The sequence below is a fragment of the Antechinus flavipes genome, chromosome 1 (genome assembly GCF_016432865.1).
Source record: "Antechinus flavipes isolate AdamAnt ecotype Samford, QLD, Australia chromosome 1, AdamAnt_v2, whole genome shotgun sequence".
NCBI classification, from domain to species: domain Eukaryota; kingdom Metazoa; phylum Chordata; class Mammalia; order Dasyuromorphia; family Dasyuridae; genus Antechinus; species Antechinus flavipes.
The window spans coordinates 269,328,876-269,355,800 of NC_067398.1; the positions used below are offsets into that span (position 1 = coordinate 269,328,876).

At 34.2% G+C, this 26,925-nt stretch overlaps 1 pseudogene; it reads right to left on the reverse strand.

Annotated features, from left to right (window-relative positions):
* Positions 1-266: 266 nt before the first annotated feature.
* LOC127537867 (40S ribosomal protein S20-like) lies at positions 267-10,552 on the reverse strand (annotated as a pseudogene).
* Positions 10,553-26,925: the final 16,373 nt, after the last annotated feature.

The following is a 26,925-nucleotide window of genomic DNA, read 5'->3' on the forward strand; positions in this document are numbered from 1 at the left end:
ATTATTGTGTCATGTGTATCTAACCTATTCCACTGATCCACCACTCTATTTCTTTTTTTTTTTAATTAAAGCTTTTTATTTATAAAATATGTGCATTGGTAATTTTTCAACATTAACCCTTGCAAAACCTTCTGTTAAAAATTATCCCCTTCTTCCCCCCACCCCCCAACTCCCTCCTCTAGATGGCAAGTAGTCCAATACATGTTAAATATGTTAAAATCATATATATAAATCCAATATACATATTTATACAGTTATCTTGCTGCACAAAAAAAGTTGATTCAAGAAGGAAAAAAAAACTGAGAAAGAAAACAAAATGCAAGGAAACAACAACAGAGAGAGTGAGAATGCTATGTTGTGGTCCACACTCAGTTCCCATAGTTCTCTCTCTGGGTATAGATGGCTCTCTTCATCACTGACCAATTGGAATTGGTTTGAATCATCTCATTGTTGAAGAGAACCACATCCATCAGAATTAATTATCATATACTCTTGTTATTATGCATTATTTTATTTCTTAGCCAGTACCAAAAGGTTTTGATGACTGCTGCTTTATATTATATTTTTAGGTCTGGTACTGCTAGGCCACAGTCCTTTATATTTTTTCATTAATTCCCTTGATATTCTTGACTTTTTGTTCTTCCAGATGAATGTTGTTATTATTTTTCCTAGCTTTATAAAAAAATTTTTTTTGGCATTTGATTGGTATAGCACTGAACAAACAGAACAATTTAAATGTAATTGTCATTTTTGTTATATTATAGCTTGGTTACTCATGAACAATTGATATTTTTTCCAATTGTTTAGATCAAATTTTATTTGCGTGAGAAATGTTTTGTAACTATGTTCATATATTTTCTAGGTTTTTCCTAGAAGATACACATCCAAATATTTTATTTCGTCTACAGTTATTTTAAATTGAATCTTCTTTTTCTATCTCTTGCTATTGGGTTTTATTAGTAATATATAAAAATGTAGATGATTTGTGCTAGTTTATTTTATATTCTGCAACTTTGCTAAAGCTGTTAATTATTTCAAGTAGGTTTTTGGATAATTCTCTAGGATTCTCTAAGCATATCATCATTTCATCTGCCAGAGAGATATTTTTATCTCTTCATTGCCTTTCTAATTCCTTTAATTTCCTTTCCTTTTCTTATTGCTAAAGTCAACATTTCTAGTATAATACTGAATAATAGTGGCGATAAAGGTCTTATTGGGAATGCCTTTTTCTTCATTATAATTAGATAGTGCTACTTATCATTTTAAGGAAAAACTCCCTTTATTTCTATGTTCTATAGTGTTTTTTTTTAAATAAAAATGGGTGCTGTATTTTGTCAAAATCTTTTTCTGCATATATTGAGATTATCATATGATTTCTGTTAGTTTTGTCATTGATATGATCAATTATGGCAAAAGTTTTCCTGGTGTTGCACCACCTTTGCATTCCTGGCATAAATCCCATTTGGTTATATTGTACTATCCTGCTAATAAGTTGTAATCTCTTTGCTAATATTTTATTTAAAATTTTTGCATCAATAGTCATTAGAGAGATTGGTCTGTAACTTTTTCTCTGTTTTGGCTCTTCCTAGTTGAGGTATCAATACTATATTTGTGTCATAGAAGAAATTTGGCAGGACTCCTTTACCTATTTTTCCAAATAATTTACATACTCTTGGAATTAATTATTCTTTAAATATTTGATTTAAATATTTGATTAAATAAATAGAATTCACTTGTAAATCCATTTGGCCTTGGAGATTTTTTCTTAGGGAGTTCATTGGTATTTTATTCAATTTCTTTTTATAAAATGGGGCTATTTAAGTAATCTATTTCCTCTTCTATTAATCTGGACAATTTATATTTTTGTAAATATTCATCCCTTTCAATTAGATTGTCAGATTTTCTGGCATAAAGTTGGGCAAAATAGCTCTTAATTATTGCTTTAATTTCTTTTTCATTGGTGGTAAGTTTACTCTTCATTTTTGATTCTGGTAATTTGGGGTTTCTTTCTTTTTTCCTAATCAAATTAACCAAAGAGTTATCTGTTTTGTTGGGGTTTCCCTCCCCATAAAACCAACTTTTAGTTTTATTGGTTAATTCAATAGTTTTCTTAGTTTCAATTTTACTAATCTCTTTTGAGTTTCAGAATTTCTAATTTGGTATTTAATTGTGGATTTTTAATTTGTCTTTTTCTAGTTTTTTTTTTTTTTCTAGTTGCATGAAGAATTCATTCTTTCTTTCTCTACTTTATTCATATAACTATTTAGAGACATACAATTTCCCCTAAGGATTGCTTTGGCTGCTTCACACAGGTTTTGGTATGTTGTCTCATTATTGTCATTCTCTAATAATTTTTTAGTAGAGTCTCTGGGGTTCTCTAAATATACCAGCATATCATCAGCAAAGAGTGATAATTTGGTTTCCTCATTGCCTATTCTTATTCCTTTAATCTCTTTCTCAACTCTTATTGCCAAAGCTAGCATTTATTGTCATTCTCTTGGATGAAATTATCAATATTATTTGTTATTTGACACATTCATTTTTAGAATTAATTTATTTAGTTTCCAATTGGTTTTTAGCCTGGTTCTTTATTGAATATAATTTTTATGACCTCGAGGTCTGAAAAGAAAACATTTACTATTTCTGCCTTTCTGCATTTGCTTCTGAGGTTTTTATGACGTAATAGATGGTCAGTTTTTGTGTAGATACCATGTACTGCTGAGAAAAAGATGTATTCCTTTCTGTCTCCATTCAATTTTCTCCAGAGGTCTATCGTCTCTAACTTTTAAGGATTCTATTAACCTCCTTAGTTTCTTTCTTGTTTATTTTGTGGTTTTATTTGTCTAATTCTAAGAGGGAGAGGTTAAGGTTCTCCACGAATATAATTTGACTGTCTATTTCTTCTTGTAAATGACTTAATTTCTCTAAGAATTTGGATGCTTTCTCACTTGGTGCTTATACATTTAGTATCAATATTACTTCCATGTCTATGATACTCTTTAATAAGATGTAGTTTCTTTACTTATCTCTATTAATTAGATCTATTTTAACTTTTGCTTTATCTGAAATCAGAATTACTACCCTGCTTTTTTTTTCTTTCTTTTTTTTTTTTTTGCTTTAGCTGAAACATAATAAATTCTGCTCCTATCTTTTACCCTTTCTCTGTATGTCTTTCTGTTTCAAATGTTCCTTATAAGCAACATATTATAAGATTCTGGTTTGTTATCCATTTTGCTACTTGCATCACATTCACAATTATGATTAGCAGTTTTATATTTTCTTCCATTCTATTTTCTCCTTTGTATGTACTTTTGTTCTCTCTTTCTACCTGCTCCTCCTTATTAGTATTCCTGCTCTCTATCTGCCTTCCCTTCTATCACCCCTCTTCCCTTTCCTTATCCCTTTCTCCAAGTGTAACTTAACTGAGTAAGTGCATTATTCCCTTTTTGAGCCAAAAACTGATGAGATTAAGCTTCAGACAATACTAATTCTCCTCCTTATTTCCCTCTATTGTAATAGGTCTTTTGGGCCTCTTCATGTGATCTAATTTGTCCCATTATACCTCCTCTTTTCTTTTTCTATCCCTTAATGTCTTTTTCTTTGAAATCATCACACCAGAATCACACTCTCTGTCCATGTGATGCCCTCCTCTAACTTCCAATAACAGATACAGTTCTCAAGAATTAAAGATATCATTTTCCTATCTAGGGATGTAAACAGTAAACAACTTTTAAATATCATATATATTTTCCTCTGTTTACCTTTCTGTGCTTCTCTAAAATCCTATGTTTAAAGACCAAAGTTTCTGTTTAGTTCTGTTTTTTTTTTCAGAAGAAATGATTGAAAGTCTCTTACTTCATTGGAGATCCATCTCCTCCTCTGAAAGATATTGCTCAGTCTTGCTGAGTAGTTAATTCTTGGTTGTAACCTCAAATCTTTTACTTTAGGGAATATGGTATTCCTTTATTGTAGAAGCTGCTGGATCCTGGGTAATCCTGAATATTGCTCCTTGATTCTTGAATTGTTTTTGCCTGGCAGCTTCCAGTATTTTTTCCTTGAGATTATAGTTCTGGAATTCTGCACCAATATTCAATGAGGTTTTCCTTGTTGTAATCAATGTATTTTTTCAATGACTATTTCTCCCTCTGATGCTAGTATGTCAGGGCAATTTTTTTGGTCATGGCCTTCAGGTAGACCAATACTTTTTAAATTATCTCTCCTGGATCTATTTTCCATGTTGGCTATTTTTCCATTACATTTTCTTCCATTTTTCCATTCTTTTTAGTTTGTTTGTTGAACTGATTCTTGATGTCTCATAGAGTCATTAGCTTCCAGTTGCCACATTCTAGTTTTTAATGTGTGATTTTCTGAAGTCAGCTTTTGTATCTCTTTTTCCATTTGATTAATTCTACTTTTCAAGGTGTTGTTTTATTCAGTAGATTTTTTTTTTTTTTTTTTTGCATTTGGCTTATTGTGTTTTTTAAAGAGTTGATTTCTTCAATGGATTATTTTTTTTTTTTTTTTTTTTGCTTTTGATCACTTGTATTTTTTTAAGGAATTGTTTTCTTAAGTCAGTTTTTGTCTTTCCTTTTCCAAGCTGTTGACTCTCTTTTGCATACCTCTCTTTTCTTTTCTCATTTTTCTTCTAGCTCTCCTATTTGTGTTTTAAAATCTTTTATGAGCACTTCCAAGAAGACTCTTGTGGTTTGAGATTAATCACATCACTCTCTGAGATCTCCTCTGTGGACATTTTGTCTTCATCTGAGTTGGTGTCATCATAGTAGCTTTCTATGATTAAGTTTTTTTTTTCTCCCCGCTATTCTCATTTCTTTCCTTTTTTTCCTCTTTTTTTAATTTCCTCTTTTTTTGCCTTTTATTGTTGAACTCTGCATCTGGGTAAAGGAGGAACTGTCCCAAGCTTCCTGTGCAAGCTCTGAGCAGGCCCCTCACAGCAGGGGATAGCCTTACCTGCTCTTTCCAAAAACAGTTTGGTTCCCCAAAATTTGTCTTCTGAGCTGGGACTGGAGGCTGACCCATTGCTCTGCTCTGCTACTGAGCCAGGATTGAGGGTCTCAGTTATTGCTCTGCTGTGATTAAGACCCTGTCACTGGCTTTCCAACATACCATCTGAGCTGAACATTTCTTTCTATCCAATCTATCTGGAACTGGACTCTGTTCAGTCTGTGGTTTTCAGGAGAGGGAAACTGGGAGAACTCAAGCAGTTTCCTGGCTTCACACTGCCATCTTGGCTCCTCCACCCTGAATTTTCAATATGTATTTTCATAATAGACTGCATTGAAACAATCTCTATTATGTCTAATTGATTTTATTTTAGATTGCTCTCCATTAACATAGAAGAAGGTATTTTAACTCATCCTAAAATCAAACTTGAAAAAAGTTTACTAATGTAATTATTTCTGGGAAGGCTTCCTTTTTACTAAGGATATGTGACTCTCATGTTTGTTTCACTTACAGGAGATAATGATTTTCTGACCTGAGTATCTTATCCTTTTCCTGGTTTTATACATAGAGTTGGATGAGAATGTTTTATTTTGGAGTGCTTGGCAAATAGGATGCATATTTAAATGCATATTGAACTGAATTGGAGATTTGTAGGTCCACTAATTATAGCCAATTCTGCTTGCCTAATGATTTGAAAATCAGTTGTAAGACAATTTTATCTCTCCCAACCAGAAGCTTTTAATATATGCTATAGACAAATACTAGTAGGAAATTGAAAAGTGGGGTGACTCAAAAAATGAATGGCGGTAGGAAGGGCACAATTATAATCTGGTTCTGAATAGAATCTTAAAGAAGATCAGTACCTAGCCCTTTGAGGAAGTCACTAATCTCCATTACTTTTCTTACATAAACCTATTTTTAGACGCTTTAAACCACATTGTTAAGAGACATTGAAAAGTGAGATAATAATTCTTGGAGTAAAATAATCTGAGAATACAGGACCCATTTTCAAATTTAATCTGCCATATTAATATTTTCTTTTTCATTTTTTAAAGTTTTAAGATAATCAACAAAGTAATAATTCAAGGCTGAATTTGCATTGTTGGGCAACTTCTGAAGTATAAATGTCTCACTGAAAATTTAACAATCAGTTCTTGATCTTTCTCCAACAGACCCCTGAATCAGACTTTATGTTTTCTATGCCTGTAATCTTTTGGGGTTAGATATAAACAAGGAGGAAATGCATGCCTTTTGTAGATTTAGGGCTGTCAAAGTGCAAATTCCTTCCTTTTGTAGATTGCTAATCAGTTTTGTCAGTGGAGGAGAAGGAAAAGGAAGAGGGAGCAGCAGGAACTGATCAGCTAATTATATCTATTTGTTAAGTAAAATTCCCAACACATCACAAATGAGAGTTCAATATGACAAAGGGATTTGCATATCTCAATGGGTGGAATATAATTAGCAGTTAAGTTAGTTACAACAAATTTGCTATCCCAGGTAACACAATATATGGAATGGCTTCATTAATTTCTATTTATAGATCAGTTTCTAAAAAGAGTAGGATTGGGTTATATTTGTTGAATTAAGGGAAAGAGGTGACTGGTAAAAAATTTTCCCTGGTTTATTATTTCCTACATTAAATAGGAAACATTCTTAATGCTATCTAAAACAGACTGATGAGCTTGAAAGGTGACATTGTAACTCCCAAATAATTAAATAAACAGAAAAAAAAAAGGTTCAGGAAATTGGGGGAGGAGAAGGAAGCTCTTGTGAAGCCTGCAGGAATATCTACTGCATTGACAAAAAGAAGATTTGGAAGGAATGGAAGTTGGATTTGGAAGAAGGAATTAAAGGAGTTAGGAGGAAGGAGGGAAAAGTATTATTGTAAGTTATTCAATCATTTCTGACTCTTCAAGATCCCATTTGTGGTTTTCTTGGCAGAGATATTGGAATGATTTGTCATTTCCTTCTCCAGCTCATTTTTTCATATGAGGCAACCAAGGCAAACAGGTTCAAGTGACTTGCCCAATACACATCTAATAAATGTCTGAGATCAAATTTGAATTCATGTCTTCCTGACTCAAGACCTGTGGAGGAAGTAGGAAGAGGCAAGTAAGATGGAAAATATAGGTTCTAAGAGTGATCACCCATAACTGGACTTGAGGGCCAGTGGCATCAGTGTCTTTGGTTACCCACTTTCCTCCAGATTATTTTCAGAACACTTTTCACTTCTGAAAATTTTTTAAAGATCTCCAGCATCAACTGTTACAGCCTGGAAACAAGATATTAAGTGACTTTTTTTCCCTTGAAACTTTTTTGCTGTGGCATAGACGGCATAGCCTAAGAAACACCCTGTTCCACCTCATTACCCCACCCAAGAGCACAGTAAATTCTCCAACAAGAGGTTAGCAAAACCATTTAATAAATTGCTTTTTTGTCATTTTTCATTTTTGTAGTTCACCATTTGTTAACCAGAAGCAAGGATTTATGCTCTAATTTTAATAAGTTGGTGACAATATCATGGATTGTATGTGAATTTTGCTGGGTTTTTTTTTTTTTTTTTTTTTGGGTGTTGTCCATTTGTCTTAGCTTTTTTCACTTCATTGAAGTCTTCTGATCACATTTTCTTAATTCTTATTCATCATTTCCTTTTCCTGAATGGGTGGAGAGGAAGGGATCTATGATTTCATAATAAGAGGAATTCTTAGATGAGAAGACTTCCTTTACTGTAAGCAGGAGCCTTTTTTTCAACTTATCATCTTAGGGTATTGCTTGGGGTACTGAGAAGTTAACAGCTTTCCCAGGGTCACACAGCCAGTATATGTCAGAGGCAGAATTTGAATGCAGGTCTTCCTAACTCTAAAGGAAATGACTACTCATTTCAAACCTCCTATATAATTATTTCTTAAAGTGCAATATAATTCCTTCACATTCTTATAATTCTGTTTGTTTACCTTTTTCATCAAAATTTTATGTACTTTATTTCTAGCTTTGAGGTATTAAAAATACTATCCATACTTTTTGTACATATGACATGTATAATTTCCTGTAACTGACCTTCTTGTGGTATAAAACTATGCTCTCTGGGTTGAAGGATATTACCAATTTAGAAAATTTTCTTTCATAATTCAAAACTGTTTCCCAGAACAATTGAGCAATATAAAGCTTCATGAGAGGTGAATTAGCATACCTTTCTCACAACTCTTTGTGTTGAATTTTTCTGTCTTTTACCATCACATTCAATTTGATGTTTTTATGATAATACATTTGTGTTGTAGTGATCTAAATTTCTTTAATTATCAGTAATTTTGAACATTGTTCATATCAGTATTGATAATTTATTTTTTCCTTTAAAAACTCTCAGTTCATATCATTTCCCCCATTTCTGTTGGGGAATATCTCTTATTGATTTTGAATGCTAGACTTATCTATTTTGTATTTTTAATGTGAAGATTCCTTTTCATTCATTTCTTTTTTTCTTGTACTGGTGGCATTGATTTTGTTTGTTCAAAAAAATCTTTTGATTATAGATAAAATTGCCAATTTTGATATAAAACTTCAAGTCACTCCATTTCACTCCATCCATCCCAGTATTCCAAAATTTCCCCCTTGTTCTGATCTTACTTTCCTTCTTTTGAAATCTTGACTCTTTAGTTAACCATTTTAAAACCAGTTTAATGTTATACGATTCTTTCTTTTTTTTTAATAGTTGCAATCAAGTTATTAAAGGAGATTAGTGATTAGGCATCTGCAATGGTGACTTCTACTTCTATACTTGGTTCAATGGCAATAGAAATGATATGTTTAACAATTTCAGAAGGACTGTGCAAATCTATAAGGTATTTATGAATTCTCATCTGGAACTGATTCCAAGTCTTTGAATCTTCAACACAAGTTTTTCTAGTTGTGATTAGAAGTATCTTAGTAGTAATGCGAACAGGTCTCTTCACTTTCAAGTTTTCTTTGATTCCTCTAATTAGGTTAGCACACACTTTCTCAAGTGATTTCACATTATGGCTAGTAAGGGAATAAGGATCTGGTGTATGGCCACTTTAGGCTCCACAAGTGTCTTGCCAGTGTCTTTGAATGCCATGGCAGTGAAGCAGCTTCCTGACATACTTATTTCTCAATGAAAGTAAACAGCTGTGAGTCAGGAGGAGAAGGAGGGACAGCTATCAGCAAATGACTGGAGTGTTCTTTACTCTTGAATATCTATTGGATATTTGCCCATATCCAAGCTCTTAGTTACTCCATCTTCTCTGCTCCAATTTTCTGCTTCTAGACATTGTCAGAGAGGGTCACACAATTTTGCCAATTGTCAACCACCAAGTTGTTATCTTACTTCAATGTCTCTATTGAATGCCAAGCTTTTATTCTTCTGACTGACTACATTGCATATACAACAGAAAGTGTAAATAGACTTTTTTTTCTTCCTGTATGACATCTTTCGCTCCCTTCTAGCATCTCATACTTCAGTCTCCTCACATCATCCCTATTCTCCCCTATTTTTTTCCAGTCTCTGAAGAAAAGGTAAAGCTTCTAACAAAGGTCATTTTTACTTTTACTCTTGACCCCATCCCTTCCAATATCTTCTTGGAGTATGCCCCATAAATTATTTTCTTTTTGTCCTATCTTCAGTCTTTCTGTATTCACTTGCTCCTTCTTTGCTACCCACAAATCTATCCAGATCTTTGTCATCTAAAAAAATCTTCACTTGACCTTGTCAACGCTTTCTCTTTTATAGTCAAAATCCTAGGGGGGAAACATTGTATATTGGTGTATCTTTCTACTTCTTCATTTTAAGAGAGAGCTTAGAAATGAGCCTAAGATTTAAGTGTGATTTCCTTGGGCTCTGGAATAGACGTGTAAAAAGCCAAAATCTGCTATAAAAAAGCCTCATTATTATTTCATGTGGTTTGGCTCCCCAAGGACCAAATCTAGTTCAACTTTATAGATGGAAATGGAGATCCCTAAGTTGGAAAGAAAAGGGCAAGCAGCCCAGACCTCTTAGCCTAACATTGATTGATATTTTTACACTGACTTCTCATTCTGATCCTCTCCTTTTTTAGAACACTGTTGATTTCCATTTTGTTTTTGTATCTTTGTTTTTATCTCCTATATTGGTTATAATTTTTTGAGTTATATTCTGCATAGGATCTATTCAATATTTGGGTTTTTTTTCTGAATTCATTTGTAAGTTTTTTATGCCCTAGCATAAGAAAAACTTTTGTAAAGGTAGCATATAGTCATAAAAATATATATTTTCTAAGATTCCCATTGAATTATCTCCATAGGGCTAACAAATATTTCCCCCCCTCAAATTTTGTTCAAACATATATTTTTTTTCTATTTTTGTTGAATAGTTGATTTACAGCAAGACAGCAAGAAGCTAGGAGATATTTTATGCATGTCCACTGTGGGTGCCAAATAATTCAAGGGAATATTCATTTCATTAGTTCTATCCTATTTCACACTTTCAATATCATCCTAAGCATTCAGACATCTATACCTACATTGTCATCTTCAGGATACATATTGTATTATTTTATTTTTTATTTTGCATTGAAATGCTCTCTATAAAGAGAGCAGAAAAGAGGGTTCAAAGAATTGTAATTGGAACTATAAATCTCCTTTGCTTATCACTTATGAATCTTTAAAATACATAATAAATTCCAACCATTACTTTCAAAACTGCCCTACTTCTCTAGCTTTCTTCTCAGTTTCCTTTTTTTCTCCTCCATGCATTTTAAAAAATGTTACAATAGTCCTTTTTTGAAAGAGGACTTCTTTCCTTAATTCCTCCCATTAAAAGATAGAAAAGTAAAATCAAGAACAAAGAAAAAAAATGAAACAAATAAACATAGTCAATCAAAATAAATCCATACAGGGACTATGTCCAAAGCTATGTCTCTTTTTTTTCAGCTTGAGTCTATCACTTCTGCCAGACTTCATCATAGGTCCTCTAGTGATGTGGTTTGTCATTACATTGATTGTAGTCCTTTTCTTTAAAAAGTTACTTTTCTAAAAAATCAAATGAAGAGGGCCTAGCTATGTACCAGATCTAAAACTATATTATAAAGCAGCAGTCACCAAAACCATTTGGTATTGGCTAAGAAATAGACTAGTTGATCAGTGGAACAGATTAGGTTCACAGGACAAAATAGTCAATAATTATAATAATCTAATATTTGACAAACCCAAAGACTCCAGCTTTTGGGATGAGAATTCACTGTTTGACAAAAACTGCTGGGAGAACTGGAAATTAGTATGGCAGAAACTAGGCATTAACCCACACTTAACACCATATACCAAGATAAGATCAAAATGGGTTCATGATCTAGGTATAAAGAATGAGATTATAAATAAATTAGAAGATAGTTTACCTCTCAGACCTGTGGAAGAGGAAGGAATTTGCAACCAAAGAAGAACTAGAGATCATAATTGATCATAAAATAGAAAATTTTGATGATATCAAGTTAAAAAGTTTTTGTACAAACAAAACTAATGCAGACAAGATTAGAAGGGAAATAATAAACTGGAAAAACATTTTTACAGTCAAAGGTTCTGATAAAGGCCTCAATTCCAAAATATATAGAGCATTGACTCTAATTTACAAGAAATCAAGCCATTCTCCAAATGATAAATGGTCAAATACAGACAATTTTGAGATGAAGAAATTGAAACTATTTCTAGCCATATGAAAAGATTCTCCAAATCATTATTGATCAGAGAAATGCAAATTAAGACAATTCTGAGATACCACTACACACCTCTTTGATTGGCAAGGATGACAGGAAAAGATAATGATGAATATTGGAGGGGATGTGGAAAAACTGGAACACTAATATATTGTTGGTGGAATTGTGAATGCATCCAACCATTCTGGAGAGCAATTTGGAACTATGCTCAAAAACTTATCAAACTGTGCATACCCTTTAATCCAGCAGTGTTTCTACTAGGTTTATATCTCAAAGAGATCTTAAAGAAGGGAAAGGGACACATATGTGCAGAAATGTTTGTGGCAGCCCTTTTTGTAATGGCAGGGAACTGGAAACTGAATGGATGCCCATCAATTGGAGAATGGCTGAATAAATTGTGGTATATAAATGTTATGAAATACTATTGTTGTGTAAGAAATGACCAGCAGGATGAATACAGAGAAGCTTGGAGGGACTTACATGAACTGATGTTGAGTGAAATGAGCAGAACCAGGAGATCATTATACATTTCAACAACAATACTATATGATGATCAATTCTGATGGATGTGGCTCTCTTCAACAATGAGATGAACCAAATCAGTTCCAATTGTTCAGTGATGAAGACAAACAGTTACACCCAGTGAAAGAACTATGATAAATGAGTGTGAACCACTACATAGCATTTCCACTCCTTCTGTTATTGTTTGCTTGCATTTCTGTTTTCCTTCTCAGGTTATTTTTACCTTATTTCTAAATCCAATTTTTCTTGTGCAGCAAGATAACTGTATAAAAATGTACACACATATTGTATTTAATATGTACTTTAACATATTTAACATGTATTAGATTACCTGCCATGTCGGGGAGAGGGTGGGAAGAAGGAAGGGAAAAGTAGGACAGAAGGTTTTGCAAAGGTCAATGCTGAAAAATTACCCATGCATATGTCTTGTAAATTAAAAACTAAAATTAAAAAAAGTTACTTTTCTTTACAATGTTGTTTCTTTGTATAAATTACTCTCCTGCTCTACTAGATCCTGAAATCCAGTATTCTCTGAAATCATCTCCTTTGTCATTTCTTATGCCACACTAACATTCTATTATATTCATATACTACAATTTCTTCACTATAATTTGTTCAATACAAATTGTTCAGTTATTCCCTAATTGATGGAGACCTCTGCCTTAGATTCTAATTCTTTTCTTTTTTCCCTTTTAATTGCTCCGCCCCCTACTTAAAGACCATACAATTTGGTTTGTTTGCAACTATTTTCTTCTCAACATCTTTCTTCCTTTTAACAACCTCCAGACTGCCTTCCAAAGAAATCAGGAAGGCTTGAGTTGAAATTCAGCCTTGGACATCCAATAGCTGTGTGACTGTGGCAAGTTATTTAAGATGTTTGTCTCAATTTCTTCAACTATAAAATGGAAATAATAAAACACCCATCTTTAAGGATTGTTATAAGGATTAAATGAGATATCCACATGCTTAGTACTGTGATGGGCATACACTAAGTACTATATAAATGTTAATTATTGTTACTATTATTACTAAGAGCCAAGAGTGACTATAATCAAATCCTCTGCATACCAGTAACAAAACCTCTTGAATACTGTATAAGATACAAGGTAGATACATCTTAGAGTAAACTCCAGACCATAATTTTATATTGCAAGGTAGCTATAATTGTACTGATGAATCCTCAATGGAGCTTTGGACAAAGAGAAACTAAAGAATTGATCCCTAAAGCAAGTAGGCAGAAGGTTCTAATAGAGATCAGTTTAGCTCCATGGTTGCACCTGTTAGAGAGGTGGTCCAGTTTGAAATACAAGTTATGTCAAACTCCTGAGACCCACGCTCTGAAGAAATCCCAGTCATGTTCCTGAGGTAAATTTTCCCTTTAAAATCCCATTGTGTGGGACATATCAATTACAAAAACAGGGACTCTCAGAGTAAGAAAAAAAAGGGGGGGTTTATTATGCTCTTTTGAGAAAAGGCATCTCCCATCTGACAATAAAAGGAGTGCAAAATAAAAACTGCAAAACAAGATTAAATAGCTTGAATGAAGATAACCCCCACTCCCCTGCCTGGTCTTTTCTCCCATTGTTTGGGGGAGTCTAGGCTTACATTCTAAAGGTGGAAATCTATCCCAGAAATAAAAGAATAAATTGCCTTTAAAAGAGATACTTAAATGCTCTTTTTGGTTTTATAAAGTCTCAAGTCACAATTAAGGTATACTTTAAGGATACATTCCCATGAGAGTATCTTCATTTAGTTTATCCCATACATTCCTTGTCTAAGTGGACTTCCTTCAATCTTTCTTCTGTGGAAATCCCAGTCATGCACCTAAGGTTCTTTTTCCCCTATAAAATCTACTTGTGGACCATCCCATGGCTGCCACCCGCCTCTGGGTTAGCCCACCACAGTATTCTGCCTTGTGGTAACTTTTTCCTTCCTTCATACCATGAAGTATCTTTCCTTCCTCCACTATGCTTTCTGACCTCATTTTTTCTCCTTACTGCTAACTAACTCTTTCAGGGTACTAAGTCCCTTTCAGGGTTTAGTCTGCCAGTTGAGGGATACTTCAACTTCATGGGGGATTCCCTTTCTACTGGGAAATTTTAAGTTCCATCAAGGAACTTATAAAAGCTCTTTCCTTCCTAAATATATCTATATCTATATCTATATCTATCTATCTATCTATCTATCTATCTATCTATCTATCTATCTATCTATATGCTCTCTCAAGTCTATAACAAATTCAGTACCTTTGTTGTCTAATTAGTAATTATTTTGACCATGACCTGGAGTCTAATGAGCCTATTAGCATACAAAGTAGGGTTCTGTACCCGCCAATTCACATCTGGGTCCATCTATATTTTCCAATAGGAAGCTGCAAAATCTTACATCTACTGAACACTTGCCTTGATTACAGAAATTTGCAATAAGAAAAGGAAGTAGGGGCTTGATTATAATAAAAAACTGGTCCTTCAGACCTCAGCCTGAGAGCACAATCCTCAAAGGATAAAGCAACCTTAGTTTAATAATTCCATATAGCCAGACCAAGAAATAATCAGGGGGATTCTTATTCAAAGAAATGCCACTGGGAAACTGAGTCAGAAGAAGTCACCTTAAGTTTGAGGCCAAGATTGTGCTCCCAACTCTTGTCCAGATAATAATCTTCATCTGTAACAATTCAGGATCACGTTCCTCTGAGTAGCTTGTGGCATATTCCTTTCAGCTGGTGGATTACTGGCTTATCTGAATTCAAAACTCCAAACATTATCAGCTACAGTCCCAAGAGATTTTATCTCAAATAGCAAGTCTCATTAATCAAACTTTCAAGTGAATTTAGCTCTGAAGGATCACATATCCTAAGTATTAACTGTTCCTACTTACATTTATAACAGTAAGAGATTCATTCTAGAAAGTTCACAGCTGAGTAGATGGGGTTTTAAATTCAATGTTACACAAATCATTTTACTTTAAGATGCTCAATAATCAATTTATATCAAAACATGTTCACGTATTAACCATGTTCCAAAGGACAAAGACATAGATGACTGTTCTCAGAATTTCTCTGAACAATGGGAACAACTTAAAAATGACTCAATACAATCAATTAAAATTTACATAGAATGTAGAATATCCAAATTTCAGATTAAAGAACCTTATCATAATTAACATTAATACTTTCTTCATCTTAAAAAATGTAAATTCAATTTTCTCCAATCAAGGAGTCCCTATAAAATCTTCTGGAAACATAAATAACAGGTTCAACCATCAATATGGTCAAAATTTCTTTAAGCACAAACATTCCCACTTCCCACCAAAACATTCCAAATTGTACAGTCAATTTTAGAGATTATAAATTGTGTTTAACAGTCCATTCTTGAAGTTTTTCCACAGGTCTTTTAAGTCTAGCGTTCCCAGCCTCTAGACTACAGCCTCATTCATCTGTAAAGTCTGGTAAGGTCCTTCCCAATATGCTTCTTCCAGGACCCTAAGAACTGCAAACTCCAAAGGTGTTGTCTGGGTCAGTAATCCTTGCTTTCTAGGGACTAAAAAGAAATGAAGAAAAGGCCAGTATATGATTACTTAAAAATTTAACCTTTGTTTTGAAAGAGGGTATTTCTCTTTTTTTCCTTCCAAATAAAAGTAAATCAAACAGCATCTCATATGGGGAAAGATCCAGATCACTTCTGGGAATAGTTCTAATTCTTTAACAAAGCAATAGGCAAACATTTGGTCCAAGGTAATTTCATCTCTAGCATCAATTTAGTAATTGTTTCTTAAGAATCTAATACATTCTTTCCACTTTCCCAGATGAGGTCAGATGCTCAAGTATATGGAATTGTCACTCAATTTACTATCATTCCCCATTATTTCTTATAAGACCTTAGAAGTAAAGTATGTTCCATTATCAGAATCAATAGTTTGTACCAATCCATACTTAGGCATAATTTGTTCCAATGTCATTCCACTACCTCCCCACCTCCTTTTTTTTTTTTTTTTTTTTTTTTTTTGCTGAGGCAATTGGGGTTAAGTGACTTACTCAAGATCATACATCTAGGAAGTGTCTGAGGCCATTTGAACTCAGGTCCTCCTGACTTCAGGGCTGCTAGAATAGAGATTGCAGCACTCTATCCCTGCTGCACCACCTAGCTGCCCATCCATTAACCTCTCTTAAAGCAGCAGAGCTCAGGAGAAAGCTTTCACCCATTCCTTAGATCTTAGATTAAAACCTAATCTAACTATTTTGGAGCCAGACTCCCTTCCTCTAGAGGGATATCTTTTCAAAACCATCTTATTTATCTTTAGACATACTATACATCTTTTGGATACAATGTGTTCTGCAATTACACATATCCCAATATGCTTTTATTTCTTTGTTAAAGGAAGATAGCAAGACAAACCTTAAGATTAATATTCTAAATGGCTTTGGACTAAATTTCATAAAATTTATACCACATATCCAGCTGGGCTGACAAAATGTTAAAGCACAGTTCATACAATTTTTACAAATTACCCAACATACAATTTAGCAAGCAACAAAGTAGCTTAGATATATTTTATCTAATTAGGGGATACAAACATATGACCTCTTTAGGTTAATTATCAGAGCACCAAAACTTTTAACTTAAAATCAAATCAAATACAGATTTAAGTTTCTAGTAACAAACATACTTCAGTATCGAGGCAGCTAGGTGGTGCAGTGGATAGAGCACCAGCCTTGAAGTCAGGAGGACCTGAGTTCAAATCTGACCTTAGACACTTAACACTTCCTAGTTGTGTGACCCTGTACAAGTAACTTGATCCCGATAGCTCAGCAAAAAGCAAAAACAAAATAGTTAAAAATCAATGCATACATATTTCTAAAATCTTATACCAGAATAAACAAATTCACAATTTGAGCACATACTAGTTAATAATAATTATCTTACACAATTTCAGAATCAGAATTCCAATTTAAACATACATACAGCCTCAAAATTTAAGGTGGCAGAAAACTACCCTTTCAAGTCCATCCATAGGGATTTAAGAAATTGACTGATTCTAGGACCTTGGGGGAAGAGGGTCAGAGAAATTTGGACCCAGATGTCTGTCTACAGGTCTGTGGCTCACCTTCCATGTTAGAAATTCAGAGGAGAGGTGGAAAGAGGGGCACGTCAAAGATATTGATGCACCAGTACAAACCTCAGAAGAATTCAGATTAGCCCAGGACACCATCCTAGCCAGGAGAGATTCCACAAACCTAAGAAGCTTGGAAAATCCCAGAAAGGGGTGTTTTGTTTTGTTTTTTTTGTTTAATCCTCAAGTTTTGGCTTTTAGAAGGCTTTGAATTATACAAGTTAGGCCTACAATAGACTAACTCAACTTAGCTGATAGACAGTGCCAAGCAACTTAAAAGTCTCAAATCCCCCCCCCAAAAAAAAATCTACTACAATGTTTTAATAGTTCTGTATCTTTATTTCTGCAGACCCAAATTGGCCAGTTCTAAGTCCACAGAAATGTCTGGGTTTTTTTTTTCCCTTTTTGGTGTGACAATTAAAAACTTTCCCTATTTCAGAACTAGTCCTTCCTCTCTCTAGCTAAAAACTATAAAAAGTCCAATTATGTACAAAACAAGCACTTTTAAAAATCCCAAACAGTCAGATCTTTTCCTTTTAATTTGGTTGACTGAGAGAACAAGAAAGATAAACACAGGCTCACCCACAAACTGCTTTTCTAAATCAATCAATACTCTTGGGGGTTGGATAGTTTCTCTGAGTGAGCTGGGCACCTATCCAAACAAAGCAGTGTTTCCCTATACATTTTGGTACTTCATCCCAATTCTTCCTACAGAGGTATTTTCCCGGGTCACTAGATATATTTAGAGCCAGCTACTTTTCTCTCCTAAATTCATTGTATCTTATCCTCTTTTAATGGAAGACTCACCCAATCTTACCAAAGGAAAATAGGAGAATCATTATGGACTCAAACCATCTAGGATTTCCCCAGTATCAAAGGAAATGGAAGCCATTTATAGACTTTTGTAACTGCCTAAATTCTCCCAAGTCCAATCCCAGCTACTTAGATAGTTCACCAGTTGCTTGGTGGAGGAAACTCCTCTCTTCATCAGTTTTTGCTCATCTAGGCTGTGCTGCACAACTTACCTGACTGAATTCAAACTTTCCTCTATCTTTGCTAGTTTACTTCCATTTTACTTTCTTGAAAGGTCTCTCTTCAGAAGTTTATCTGATTGGAGTGGGAGCTGCTGAGCCAAGTCCAAGGACCACTGGAGAACTCTCTGGAGGGTGCCTGTCTAAGGATTTGGTACAGGAGAGACTCCTTGTGAACAGGAAGTATCCCGGATGAGCCCCCAAACTGTGTGGGACAGTTAGACCACAAAAACAGAGGTGGAGTCACAGAAGGGAGACTTCTGGAGTTAAAGCTGCATCTCAGGAAGAACTCTAGCAAGAGGATACACCCCTTGCCATCTCAAGAAACCTATTAGCAGTTCCTTTAACTCTTGCAAGACACAACCTCCTGCCTCAGAGGTCAAGCCCCTTTTTACCTTCTGAGCCACCTTGCCAAACTGACATGGCATACAACTACATGGCATATCTCAGAGAGAGAAGAATTCCCCTAGCCCCTAATACCCACCCCGTTGCTTGGCCCTTTCTCTCTTTGTTTGGGGAAGTCTGGGCTTACATTCTAATAGGGGATATCTATCCCAGAAATAAAAGAATACATTGTCTTTAAAAGAGATACTTAAATACTAATTAAGAGGTGGTAGGAAACTGGAGGGGATAATACCTACAACTTTTTTTTTTATTTATACCTCTACTTGCTCTTATAAAGTTTCAAGTCACAATTAAGATGTAGTTTAAGGCTATATTCCCCATGAGAGTATCTTCACTCAGTTTATCCCATAGACCATTGCTGCTATCTTCTTTTGGGTCAGTCCACCATGACACTCTGCCTCATGGTGTCTTTCCCCTTCTCCCATGGCACATGACATTTTCCCTAACTTGATATGCTTCCCACTCCTACTTCTCCTGATAGCTAATTAACTCTTTTAAGGTGCTAAGTCCCTTTCAGGATTCAGCCTTCCAGATAAGGACATGCTCCAGCCTCATGGGGTGCTCCCTTTCTACTGGGTAATTGTGAGTTTCATTGAGGAAATTGTCTTTTATATGCTTTTCCACTTTATTTCATATTTATCATTCCTGGTATCTATTGTATCCCTTTATTATTTCTGTTACCTCTTCCCTAAATAAATCTACCTTTTGCCAAAGAGAATGGCTATTGTGAATTCTTCACATGACTGAACCCCTGCTTTTGATGCCTGCCATCATTTGGTAACAAACCTCACATTATAGATCAGATAGTACTATCAATTCAGATCTCTATTAAACTCAATAAAGCAGGACTCAGGGAACTATGATTTCATTGTTTTGATAACTTTCTTCATAACTCTGATTCTTTTCTTTTTATAGAGGCAGTAAAATATGATGGGACTGCATCTGGAGTCAGGAAACTAGAATTCAAATCTGAGCTTTGACATTAACCATGTGACCTTGGGTAATTTAATAAATTTCTTTAGGATATAATTTCCTTATTTTAAATGTCAAAAGAAGGAGAGTAGATAAGATGATTCCCTTGGTCTCTTCCAGTTCGAAATAGATTCTTTTCCTCCCTCTCTTTGTCTCTGTCTCTTCTGTCTTTCTCTCAATTTCTCTTTTCTCTTTTGCAAGGCAATTAGGGTTAAGTGACTTGCCCAGGGCCACACAGCAAGTGTCAAGGAGAAGAAAGACACCTCAACAAGATTGGGGCTCCCAGATTGGTATTATGGGTTTAGTGAAAGAATTCACACTCTTAGTGTCCCAAGTTAAAGGACAAAGATTTATTTAGCTGTTTGACAGTGAGCTAATTTCCAAGGGAATTTTAGCAAAGAATCAGAATCTAGGAGATAATTTTGTAGAAAAGAGAAACAAAGATTAGGTTGATATGTTAATATTGTGGTTTAGAGGTACAATTGAGAAATGATAGAGATAGGGAAGTTCCCATTGTTATGTTTATGCTTACTGACCAACATACTGGCCAGCATTGTTTGTGGTTCTCAAGCCTTGCAACTTTCTCACATCTCATTATTAGTAAGTGTCAAGTGTCTGAGGCTGGATTTGAAATCAGGTCCTCCTAACTTCAAGGCCTATGCTCTATCCACTGTACCATCTAGCTGTCTCTAAATGGATTCTCTTATCAAACCACACTTATGAGCCTTCTTCAGAAGGCTCTACTTCAGAAAAGTAACTAGTAAACAGGTAGCAAGCATTCTTTGAATGGGTTAGTTATTAGACACTAAATACCTCCAACTAAGTGAGGTTACAAACTCCTTGATAGTTTCCTTTTTGACAGACAAGCAAAAGGAAATTGCTTTGGAAACACATTGGAAATCTCCACTATTTTGCTGTCAGTGTATGCAACCTTAATCTGGGAGATGAAGGACAAGGATCTCATGAAACATGGAAATGCAAAAGAAAGTAAGAAAAGTATTGATAGTTAAAAACATTAACCAAAAAAGCTTTGTCTTATCTTAAAAAAACATCTGGGCATAGTTTCCCCAATTTTAAATAGTTTTATTTAAAGTTTTATGTTCCAAAGTCTACCCTTATCTATGTCCTTTCTCCTCCACCCTGAGATAGTAAATAATCAGATCTAGGATATACATGTGCAATTGTCTAAAACATTTCCATGTTTCCATATTAGTCATTTTCTATGAAAGATTAGAATTAAAAAAAGTGAAAAATGACATGCTTCAATATGATTTCAATTAATATAAGTTCTTTCTGTATAGGTGGAGTATATTTCATTTATTTATTTATTTTTTCGCTGAAGCAATTGGGGTTAAGTGACTTGCCCAAGGTCACAAAGGACCTAGGCTAGGAAGTATTGAGTGTCTGAGATCAAATTTGAACTCAGGTCCTCCTGACTTCAGGGTTGGTACTCTGCACCACTTATCTGCCCCTACTATACTTTATCACAAGTTCTTTGGGATTGTCTTGGATCATTGTATTGCTGAAAATAGCCAAGTCAGTCACAATTCTTCACTGAAATATTGTTGTTATAGTGTACATTTTTCCTGGTTCTATTCACTTCACTATGCCTCAGTTCATATAAGTCTTTCCAAGTTTGGGTGTTTTTTTTTTTTAATTTACATGCTACTTGTCATTTCTTATAGCACCATAATTTTCCTTTATAATCATATACCACAGTTTGTTTAGCCATTCTCCAATTGATGGGGCTCTCTTTGATGTCCAGTTCTTAACCATCACAAAAAGTGCTGCTATAAATATTTTTGTACAGATAGGTCAAATCCTATCTTTCCTATCTTCTGGATGTCTTTGTAATATAGACATAGCAGTAGTAAGTATGCACAGTTTTATAGCTCTTTGGATATAGTTCCAAACTGCTCTCTAGCATTGTAGGATCAACTCCACTAGCAGTGCAATGTCCCAGTTTCCTCACATCCCCTTCAACATCTAACATTTTTATTTTTATTCTATTATAATTTGATAAATGTGAGGTGGGTATTTCAGAGTTGTTTTGATTTGCATATTTCTGATCAATAGTGATTTAGAGTATTTTTCATATGAGTATGATTTCTTAGTCTAAAAACTGCTTGTTCCTTCCTTTGATCATTTATCATTTGGGGAATGATGTATATTTTCTTTTATATGAATTTGAATTTATTTTCTACATATTTGAGAAATGAGACCTTTATTAGAAATACTTGTTGCAAAAAATCACTGACCCCCCCCTCAGTTTTCTGCATCCTTCAGAGTTTTAGTTACATTGATTTTGTTTGTACAAAACCTTTTTAATTTTATAGAATCAAAATTATCTATTTTAAATTTTGTAATGCTCTCTATATCTTCTTTGGTCCTAAATTCTTTCCTCATCCATAAATCTGACAGATAAACTATTGCATGTTCTCTTAATTTGTTTATGTTATCACCCTTTATGTGTAAATCATGTACCCATTTTGACCTCATCTTGATATACAGTGTGAGATGATCCAAGCCTCATTTCTACTATACTGTTTTCTTGTTTTCTCAGCAATTTTTGTTAAATAATGAGTTTTTGTTCCAAAAGTTGGATCTTAGGGTTTATCATTTATTAGATCACTATGGTCATTTAATAAAATGCAATTTAGAATTAATTTGTTCTACTAATCCACCACTCTTTTTCTTGGCATCAGATTGTTTTGAATTTTTTTCATTGCTTCTCTTAATATACTTGACCTTTTATTCTTTCAGATAAATTGTGTTATTATTTTTCTTAGCTCTTTAAAATATTTTTGGTAGTTTGATTAACATGGCATCGAATAGATTAGTTTAGGTAGAATCATCATTTTATTATATTAGTTTGGGTTACTTAGGAGCAATTAATATTTTCCCAGTTGTTTAGATTTAACTTTATTTGTGTGAAAAGTGTCTTATAATCGTGTTCATAAAGTGCCTGAGTTTATCTTTGCAGGTAGACTGCCATGTCTACAATTATTTTATTTTTTTCCTTTTTTTGCCTGACTTGCCCAAGGTTACACAGTTAGGAAATATTAAGTGTTTGAGGTCAGATTTGAACTCAGGTCCTCCTGACTTCAGGGCTGGTGCTCTATCCACTGCACCACCTAGCTGACCCTCTACAATTATTTTAAATAGAACTTTTTTCTCTCTCTTCTTGCTGAGCTGTGTTGGTAATATATAGAAATGCTAATGATTTATGTGAATACATTTTGTATCCTGTAATTTTGCTAAAGTTGTTAATAATTTCCAATTTTTTTTTAGCTCTTGCTCTAGTATTTTCTAAATATAACATCATAACATCTGCCAAAATGATAGTTTTGTTTTCTCATTGCCTATTTCAATTTCTTTAATTATTTTTTCTTGCTAAGACTAACATTTTTAGTAATATGTTATATAATAATGATGATAATGGTAATCCTTGCTTCATCTTGATTGTATTGGGAAGGTTTCTAGCTTATCCCCATAACAGATAATGGTTGCTGGTGTTCTCAGATAAGTAATTCTTATTATTATAAGGAATGGTCTCTCTATTCCTAAGCTTTCTAGTATTTTTAAAAAAGGAATGAATGCTATAATTTATCAAAAGCTTTTTCTGAATCTATTGAGATAATCATATGATTTCTGTTGGTTTTACATAATTTGGTCAATTATGCCATTGGGTTTTCCTAATATTGAACCCAGTCCTGTATTGCTGATATAAAGCCCATCTGGTCATAGTGTATGTCCTATAATCTCTTTGCTAGTATTTTATTTAAAATGTTTGCATCAGTATTCATTAGAGAAATTGATGTAGAATTTTTTTCCTCTGTTTTGGGTCTTCCTGGTTTAGGTATCTGCACCATATTTGTGTTGGGAAAGGAATTTGATAGGACTCTCCCTTTGCTTATTTTCTCAAATAGTTTATAGTCTGCTGGAACATGATTGCTACTTTGTGACATGCTAGATAATGTATTTTTTCCCCATCCACATAGTGGTATCTCTTGAGAAAATTTGGTTTTCTGGCATATAAATTAGTGTCCCTATTCTTTTTTTCTATGAAAAAATAGAAGAGATTTCTTGCCCATTAATCTTTGATTGATTAATATTTTCCACATAATTCTCAATGAAGTTCAGAGAAAATTGACAGATAAAACAGGCATGTCTTAATGTCATTGTAAACAAAGATACAGTGGCATCCCATTGCCTGTTACAATCTCTTTGGGTCTCAGTTTCCTCATGTATAAAAGAGGTTGGTTGGACTAAATAGATTCTAAATTAATTTCTGAATCTAAATCCTGTAATCCTGGGAACTTTATCTAGCCCTCCAAACTTTTCTATTAGAAACATGGAGTCCCCTCTTCTTTTCTTTGTTCTCTAGAAGAGATGAGTGATAATAACATGGAAGAAGACAAGAATTTTGCTATCTTTGACAATAAGCAGATCACACAGAACAATGTTCAGTCCTCTGAAGCTAAAACAACTTGTCATGAGTCAGCTATGATCCAGAAGAAAATGAGGGATAGCCTCAGCCCCACTACATTAATCACCATATGGATAAATTAATATACTAGAAGTTCATTATCAGGAAGGTACCATTTATTCTCTGAGCTGGTAAATTTCCATGGCCCAAGGCACTCTTTGGGCTCCCAGCACCTGCAGAAATCAGAATCCTCCAAAGCACTGCTGATGGGAGTCTCTGGTAAGTGTACAGAAAATCTTGGATGTGATAGCAAATTTAATTACAGAACAATTGCTTTTGAAACTGGAGATGAAAATGAGGAACTTAATTAGAAAGATAGATAAAAGAGACATTGTTTGGCAGTTTCCAAGGCAACAAAGAATCTGTTCTCTCAACCACCCTAAATGGTTGGAATGCTGTTTATACTGACTGCCAGAGAGCAATTTAAAATTATCTGCATTTCCAGTTGTTTTAAACACAACTTACAAACTATTCTCTCTGTATGTATGTCTATCTTTCTGTCTCTGTCTCTGTCTCTGTCTCTCTCTTTCTTATTCTCTGTCTCCTGTGTCTGTGTCTGACATGATAGTCTTACTTCCTTCTCCCACATCCCACATGCATGCACCAAATCAAAGCCAGCTATAATAATGAAAACCATATTTATCCAAAAAACAAGGCTGGCTATATTGCAATTGAAAAACAATACCAGAGGAGGATCCAATTTGTGAGTCAGCTAATAAAATGAACAAATGAATATAAAATATTATCACCAGGAGCCAGATCTTTAGTGTTTATTTCCTGTGGAATAGGGTAGCCAATAAAGGGATAACATTTTACATTTAGATGGTACTTTTTACATTTAATTTAATCCTTCCAGGCCTATATCTGATGAATTTCAAGAAATAAAAGGAATTCACATACTATCAGTGTATGTGTGAGAGTAGCAAGGATTGAGACTAGTGTCCAATAAATTATATTTCTTGTCATTTATGAACCACTCAGACCAAATGAAATATTTTGATTTTTTTTTTTGTTTAGGTCTTGTTTTTATTATATATGCTTTTAGTTTTCAAGACTTATTACATTTTCATTTTCATTTTTCTTCCTTCCTTCCCTCTTTTTCCTTTCCCTAGATGGCAAGCAATCTGATATTGGTTATACATGTACAATCATATTAAACATATTTCCATTTTAGACATGTTGTAAAAAAAAATTTCAGAACAAAAGGGAAAAATCACAAGAAAGAAAAAAAGTGAAAATAATATGCTTCAATTTGCTTTCAGACTTCATAGTTCTTTCTCTGGATATGGATACCATTTTCCATCATGAGTCTTTTGGAATTGTTTTATATCATTTTTATTTCTGAGAAGAGCTAAGTCTATCAAAGTTGATCATCACATAATGTAGCTATTATTATATACAATGTTCTCCTGGCTCTGCTCATTTCTCTCAACATCTTTTGATACTCTTAAAAGTGGTTTCATCTAGTTGAGTTTAGAGGCAAAGGACTTTCTGTTCTCAAATCTTTATTTGAAGGTTCTCTTCTTTGAGATTTGTTGTACCCCTTCCTGTAGAGGGCTGCAGATTTTGGGGGAACTCTGAGTGAGGTATAAGACTCTTCAGGCAGAGGAAACTGGCTAAAATATTTTGTTTGGCTCTCCATTTTCCCTTTGGAATTTCTCACCTCCTCCCTGAGAAGTCAGGGAGGGCATGACCACCTGTGTTCTACTTGAAGCAAGGATACTTACAGCAGAGTACTTATAGTTAAGCATCTACTCAGTGTGATTGATGAGATAATGGTTCTCTAGTTCACATATACTTAATGTGATATAATGATGTAATCACTCTAATTGGCATATACTTAGTGTGATGTAATGATGTAATCAGACTGAGATATTTAAGGGCTGAGAGGACTGGAGAGGAGAGCTAGAGCTCAAACTCAAGACACACAGAGAGAAGACTCAGTCACAGAGGAGACACAGAAGACAGAGATAGAAACAGAGATCCTCCTGGTGGCTCTCCTGCCTTCATCACTCCACCTAAGATCAAGGTTTGTCCAGAGATCCTCTAGAGAGCTAGTCCAGATATTACACCTTCCCACTCTCCATTTTTAAAGAGAAGAATACCCCATAAAGTCAAAGATAACCCTTGCTCTCAAGGAATTTATATTCTAGTAGCAAAGACAATGTGTTAATAACTAGATCACTCTGGAGAAAATGGAAGGTAATTTTAGAAAGGAAGGCATTAGCATGTGGTAGACCTGGAAAAAACTGAATTAGGTAAAATTTGAAGAAAGACTGGAAAACTAAGGGGAATCATAGGAAAGAATCAGTGCAAAGATATAGAGATGAGAAATCAAATGTCATGTTGTGACATGTGACAACAAGACTAGGGCAAGTAGATCATAAAGTTAATGCAGGGGATGAAAGCATAAGAAGATTAGAAAGACAGAAAGGTTATGAAGAAAGAAATGTCAAACATAGGGGGTGTTAGGAATCTACTAAGGCTCACTTAACAGGCAAATAACATGATCAGACATATTTTAGAAAAAAAAATCACTTTAGCAGCTGAATGGAAGATGGAACATGGGACAAATATAGTCGTTCTGCCACAAAGGTGCTCTGACAGCAACTTATTTAACCTTAAAATCTTCCCTATGAAACTCCCACCTACTGAAGGAGTTGCTTTACAGTGGGGAAGGGTGTAATTCTTGTAATTCTTATAGAAAACTTCCCTCTCTGTATAACAAGTCCTAAGA